Here is a 6,613-nt window from a genome sequence, read left to right as displayed (position 1 = left end):
AATCCACTCAGCAGCACAGCTGACTGTTAACGCAGTGAAGTGGGAGTTAACACCACCTGAACACAGGCCCATTGCATACACATCTAACCATGCACTTGTAAGCACAGGTCCCAGATTAATCCAAAATGGAACCTGACAAAAAAAAAGACTGTTCTGGGAGGAACAAGTCTGCTCACTGTTCCTCAGGCTTCTCACATTTTACATTTAAACATTATTGAGTAAAATCCGTGAGGCAGTCTTGGAAGCAGGGATGAGTTCCAGCTCTCTCCTTTCCCTTTTCCTCTGGGAATCCCAGTGCTCAAAGCATTGTAAAAACTAACTCCTCCTTTTTCCTTTCCCCAGCAAAAGTGATCCAGGTTGTCTTCAACAACAGAGGGTGTTAAGTCAGTGTCCCACCATTTTCAATCATCTGCTCCAAGTCTGAATTCGCATGGACTATGTTTAGAGCTCTTGCTGTTTTTAATGGTGCTCAAAACAATACACATTGCATCTGTAACTGTTGTTTTCTGTTGTATAGTATTGTATGGCTCTGAGCATGTACCATCCAGGAGCTTCATAACAGCATCCCAACTCCCTGCACAACCAGTTTAGACTGGGACTCACTTGTTGTTTGGCAGTTTCCATCTCTCTGTTGTTTATACTGGGAGATAAGCAGAAAGAATAATTTTTAGCAAACATACTCACTTTCTAAGCACTCTTCTCACCACCAATTTTAGACTCTGGCTATTATCAGTAGAGAATTGATGAACAAACTTTCCTATTAAGTAAATTTGTAGTACTGGTATTATCTTGCTCCTGGACAGTCCAGTGGTAACATGATATACTGGAAATGTGACTTAGCAAAGAGTTTAAAGAGCCCATGGGACCTGAAGCCATTGGTACGTGGTCACATGTGTCCCAAGACATATTTTGTTGCTCACAACAGCAAGACAGAAATTCTATTCCAAAGCACTGACATTCCCCATTTAAAATCTAGGATTGTCTCTTCACTACAACATGAATTAACTTCTTGAGCTATTTGATAAGAGAGGCAAAATATGAAGAATGCTAAAAGGTGGATGGATGTCCTAGTCATAGCAGTTCCTCTGGCATATAGGAGGTAGAGCACATTATTTCATAACACTGGCAAGTCATACAAATATCACTCTGGAAGAGGTGTGGAGGGACCTAACTTCCTAGAAGATGAGAGTATGAAGCAGGCACATAATATATTGTCCTTTGTTCACAGGTGTGAAACAGGTGATCCTTGACGTAAGTTTTAAAATAATTATTCATTGCTATAAGTTGACACTGACAAGTTTGATGTGGAGAACTACAGCTAGCAAAGTCATGAAGTAAGAAAGGTGAGAAACAAGACTATGTCATAAGGTGTCAAATGCAAAGATAACCTCCCCCTCCCCTGAAACCCTGTTGAATCAAAGACAATGAATACTTTAGAACCCTCAAAAGGGAACAAACAGGAGTCCCAGGCACCAGGGTGTGTTAGCAGCATAGGAAACTAGAGAACACAACGATCTATGAGTGAACTGAGTCCCAAACAGTGCTCTTCTACACCACCAGCACGCTTCTGGGGAACTGTCTTCACATTATTATCATTTGACTTTGGAAGCTGGTTATATCTGCCTCAGATCTACACATCGGCTCTGCTGTGACTGTTTTAGACTGTGACTGTTTCTACTGTGACTGTTAGCTGAGTATATAACACCAGTAATATTGGTAAGAGGAATGTCATGAAGGCACAAAGAACATTTTGGTCGGTCAGGTTGAGTTAAGCTCTTGGAAAAGATTGGTTTACAGTAGGATGCTGTATTTCAAATAGTTTTAAGCCAAGAGAGCCAAATATCTTTGAAAGGTGTCTGGAGTCTATATAGAGTTTCTGGGTAAAAGGAAAATGGTATTAGGAGAAAAATACTTTACTTTTGCCATCTTTGAAAGGGAGGGATATATAAGGGAGAAAATTTAAGAAATCCACAGGAAAAAAAAAAAAAGTTCTTCTGCTTTAGGTCCTGGCATTCCACATTTCAGAAGGAGCAGGGTGGGGAAATCACACAATACAGAGCCATCTCTCAGTAATGACTCTTCCAGGCATTTCTGCAGAAGATGCAGGAAGTAAATAAGTTGCTATTTAGCTTTGAGAGGATACAAAATCTTAATCAATTTAATCTTATTGGCAACATATCTGCTGGGAACTATTTCTTATTCAACAATGGCTCAAAAAGGAAGGAGGAGAGAAGTGAGGAAACTGCTGAATTGCAAAAGATCAGCACTTCACTCTTCTCACCTTGTGACTTCTTGATAGGAGTGAGAACAGACACTTTGATCAGATGCAGCTTCAAAGTTGCAAAACCATAACCAAAGTTAAGAGTAGCCCCAACTAAAGGGGAGAAATAAGAGCAAGTGTGAAGCAAGTTGCTAGTCAGCATTCATGTTCTTGCTGACATCATTGAGCTAGAACTGACTCTGAGCAGCAATTCATTCATGGCCTACATGCACAGGCTGCAATCACAAGAAATCATCACTTTCATGGTCCAGGATGACAAGAGGAGCAGAAGCATGAAATTACCTTCAGTAAGTACCTCAGTTTATCATTTGCTCAGTACTGTTGTCCATGGATGAGCAAACTGAACATTGGTCTACATGATGTAAAAAAAGAAAAGTTGTATCAGAATTAAATAAACCAGTGATTCTCTAAGATTGATAATTATCCTAATAGATTCAACAACAACTAGCACTACTTCCATTGGAATAAACCATGCCCAAAATGCCAACCTTTGACCTAGTGATCAGGTCTCAGAGATGGAAGATGGCCAAAATCCACACTTTTGAAGAGAGTTCATATCTTGATACTTGTCCTCAAGATCTAAGATTTGTGCGAGGACCCCAGAAGATGTGATGGTCACGTTGCACTGTCAGAGGCCACCAGGACTCTCTGCTCCAGCCAAGAAACCATGAAAGCAGATATTGTCTGATAGAGCAGATGATAAAAGCTGACTGATATAGATGTTAGTTACTGGAAGAAGGTTGCAAGATGTATTTTACCGAAGACAAAAGTAAAATTTACCTTCCTTTAAAGAAAGATAACAAATAAGAAACCATTGCAGAGATCTGCATAAGATGTGTGTCAGTTTCCATAAAACTAATTATTTTTATGAGCAAACTTTCTTTAAAAATCTAAATGCATTTTTGAAGATTCAAACATTCATGAGAAGTTTAGAGACTGTTTCAAACCATCTGTTATTTGTCAAAGTTATTCTTTTAAAATAATGAAGATACTGAAATGTAAAATAGATGCAAAAGCCCCTAAAATTGTCAGCTTTTATCACTCAAAAATAACAGGCACGCTGATTACTTAAAAATGTGTTAAATTTAATGTTAAATTTATTCCTGAACCTGTTGAGTTTCCAATATATGCTCTGATCATAGGCTTGACTATGTCTTCCCACCCATCTTAGAACATTAATCACTTCTGTTTTCTTACACCTAATATGGATGTTAGCAGAAAGCTTCCTAATCCTTTTGCACTTAGAACCGAGGTGATCTGTAGGTTCTGATGAAAGAAAACAACACACATTAACATATATCTATTTATAAATACATGTAAAACGCATGCTCCACTTAGCAACAGGAAAGAAAAAACCCACCCACCTCAGGTGAATCCTCTTTCAATCCGAAGGACTACCTTAGGTTTTCCCTTTACAATCCCACCTTCAAACACAATCCAAACTCCTACAGACCTCAAGAGCAGATTTGCATATGCAAGCACAGGAGCAAGGGAGACCTCTGGGCTTGATTAACCACCGGTGAACGGAACCTTTAACTTCACAACGAGCAAACAATGGACTAGTTGCACAATAAGTGTGTGCCAAAGCCTTCCATATTGGCCGCAAAAAAAAAAAAAATCACTTAAAACCCTTTCATCTGCAGCCACTGTAAAATCATTTCGGGGGTGGGGCCGAAAATCTCATCACTGAGGAAAACGACTCTACGTACAGGATTGAAAAAAAAAAATAAAAAATTAAGCATCAGCTTCATTACACAAACCAGCGAAAGGGTGAGGTCATGCCTGTGCCGGGCCATAGTTCATGCGACACTACAATTTTCCAGAGATACAATTTCATCGTCTTCCTAACTAATCGGAGGTTACTTTTGATACAGAGAAAAGAAAAAGATACAATAGATTAAAACGTGCCCCACCTTTCTCCCCCCCCCCTCCAGCCCCCTCCCCCTTTAGAGCCAGGGACACGAATTGTTTCGGAGCCCCACAGCGCCACCAGCACAGAGCAATGCAAAACAAAAAAGATCTCCCACCGGGTGACAAAAAAAAAAGAAAAGGAAAAAAAAGGAAAGAGCCTAGAAAAATGCCAAAAATTACAAAATGTCTCCCAAATGTACCTTCTTGGAGGAAAAAGAACAAACAAACAAACAAACCACTCACACACACCGCCAAAAAAGAGCAAACAACCCCACACCAAGACATCTAAATGAAGTGTAGGGAAATAAGAACCTTTATATAACTAATGCTTTAAGCTAATTACCAGAAGAGCGCTAATTTGTAAATAAAAAGGTCACTGTTTAGTAAGAGACACAACTTAATATAAACCCTGTTATGTCCATCTCCACCTTCACCATACCAAGGGCAGTTTTCCCTCGTACTTTAGACCAAAGTAATCCATCAAGAGCCATCACAAATGGCATTGTAAACTCTTTTAGCCACCACCAGACCATACTGTAGCAACATAATGTTCTTCCTTACACACGAGAGCTGCATTATATTTATAAAGACAGTCACATATTTGGTCCTGGATCCGTTTATTACTCGGTAAAGAATTCCCCGCCCCCCCCCAACAAAAAGCTGGAACCCCAAAAAAACCCAAAACCAAACCAAGTCCATCTGGAAAATATTTAAGTTCTTATACTCTTAAACTGAAGTTAAATTGTTGTTAAGCTTCGCGTGTATAAAATTTTAAAGAGGAAAAAAAACTGACTTCAGTAATTGTCGCTATTAAGGAGACACCGTTGGGTGGGATACACGAGATCAAAGCTATGAAAAATACAAGGCTACGTTTTGTTCATCAACACAACGAAACCCCCCCCCCAGCACCAACACAAGCCAAAAACCCGCAGAAACGAATATTTTTGGTTAAAACCACAAACTTACCTTGGGAGAAGGCAGCCCTTGCAAAAGGGCTGTAACAATATGGACTGCATACTCGCTCTCCTACAACCAGCCATCTCCATGCTGCAAAGGGCTCCCCGAACATCCTTAAAATATTTCGCAAATGCAGAAAGTGAGACTTTTCTTTCTTTTTTTTTTTTTTTCCTCTCTCTCTTTTTTTTTTCTTCCCCTCCCCGTCACCCCGCCAGGATGGCCGGGTGAGGAAGGAGGCGGCTTCCCGAGGGTCGGCGGGCGATGCCGGCGGCGGCCGCAGCCGGGGCGGGGGACCCGGTGCCTCCGGGGTCACAACTTTGCCGGGGCCGGCGGCGCCTCGATGGGCTCCGCGGGCAGCGGCGCCCCCGCCCGCTCCCCCCCCTCCGCCGCCGCCTGGAAAAATGCAGTGTGCCATTTTACACCCGCCTCTGGAACACACAGGACCAAAGTCTAGCGCTGGTTTTCGGTGACACTGCAAAACTACGGCTCTCCCCGCGCAACCCCCCGCCTCATCCTCCCCCTCGAAGAGAGAGAGAGAGCAGCCGCCTCTTGAGAATTAATAAAGAAAGACAGCTGGAGAAAATAATTCCGAGACTTCGTCGTTTTCCCTCCGTCCCTCCCCCCGCCCCCGCCCCCACTCCGAACCCCGCAGCAAGTTTGTGCCGCCCGGCGCATCCCTCGGCCCCCCCCGCGGCACCCCCGCACCCCCGCCCGCCGCACTCCGGCAGCCTCGCAGCATCCGAAAGAGCCAGTCATGCCTGGAACAAAATCCATGATTCCTGGAAAGTGGGGAGGCTGGAATCCCAACAAATACTCAATTTACGTACAATTATAAATACCTACCTTGTGAAAGAACTAAATTAACACTAAATTCAACAGATACATCCGTTACGGCAGGAATAGTTTTTCCATAAATACTGTTTTAAAAACCCCTCCTTATACTGACTGACAGAATTCTACCATGCTGCCCACAAACAAAATGGCTGTGGCACCGAGTTTTTTGGTTCCTCCCACTGTGCCTCCCCCTGGCCTCCAGGAAGTGGTAGAAATCCAAAATAAAATCCGCACGAAAAGTACAATACATCAGCCAAACTCCTCACGGTACCGTCAGACAGCAGCGGGAGGGAAGCACGTTTACCAACATTGTACTTTCTCGAGGATTTTTATTGTTTTTAAAAGGGCATCAATCACTGGGAATTTACATCACTGTGTAATTTGAACTTCCTGCTTTACATATTTATAAGGTCTTTCACCTATCTTGGCAGGCTTTCAAATTAAGTGGGTTGGGAAATTTGATGCTGTGGCTCTAGTTTGCGAGCTGAGTCAGGTAGTCACTGCTGTAGCTGGGCTCTGAAAACACGGGTAATTTCTAACACCTTCGCTGTTCAGCGCAAGATAAAATTACCCCCCCCCAACATATCACAGTCTCATAAGTGAGCATGTAGGCACAGAGAGGCCCCTGGA

General features: G+C 42.5%; 1 protein-coding gene and 1 long non-coding RNA gene across 3 annotated transcripts in view; one reads left to right on the top strand and one right to left on the bottom strand.

The window, feature by feature from the left end:
* Positions 1 to 3,445, top strand: part of LOC108499898 — a 12,568-nt gene extending 9,123 nt beyond the window's left edge. The window contains exon 4 of one of the 2 annotated variants that reach the window (XR_001875685.1): positions 2,714 to 3,445. This is a non-coding gene — a long non-coding RNA (uncharacterized LOC108499898). Of the gene's footprint in view, positions 1 to 342; positions 497 to 2,713 lie in introns of those variants that run through there. The other variant, XR_001875684.1, reaches the window with a different exon arrangement.
* The window catches only part of EPC1 (enhancer of polycomb homolog 1), a 66,037-nt gene extending 59,773 nt beyond the window's left edge, over positions 1 to 6,264 (bottom strand). Inside the window, exons 1-2 of the mRNA XM_017820210.1 lie at positions 5,993 to 6,264; positions 5,159 to 5,262 (exon numbers count right to left, since the gene is read on the bottom strand). The gene's annotated coding sequence lies outside the window, so the exon portion shown is untranslated. The remainder of the gene's footprint in view (positions 1 to 5,158; positions 5,263 to 5,992) is intronic.
* Between the last annotated feature and the right edge of the window lie 349 nt (positions 6,265 to 6,613).

Source organism: Lepidothrix coronata, unplaced genomic scaffold (assembly GCF_001604755.1).
Source record: "Lepidothrix coronata isolate B3197 unplaced genomic scaffold, Lepidothrix_coronata-1.0 Scaffold80, whole genome shotgun sequence".
NCBI lineage: Eukaryota > Metazoa > Chordata > Aves > Passeriformes > Pipridae > Lepidothrix > Lepidothrix coronata.
The sequence above is the reverse complement of the archived record's forward strand: the minus strand, read 5'-3'. Positions and strand labels throughout refer to the sequence as shown.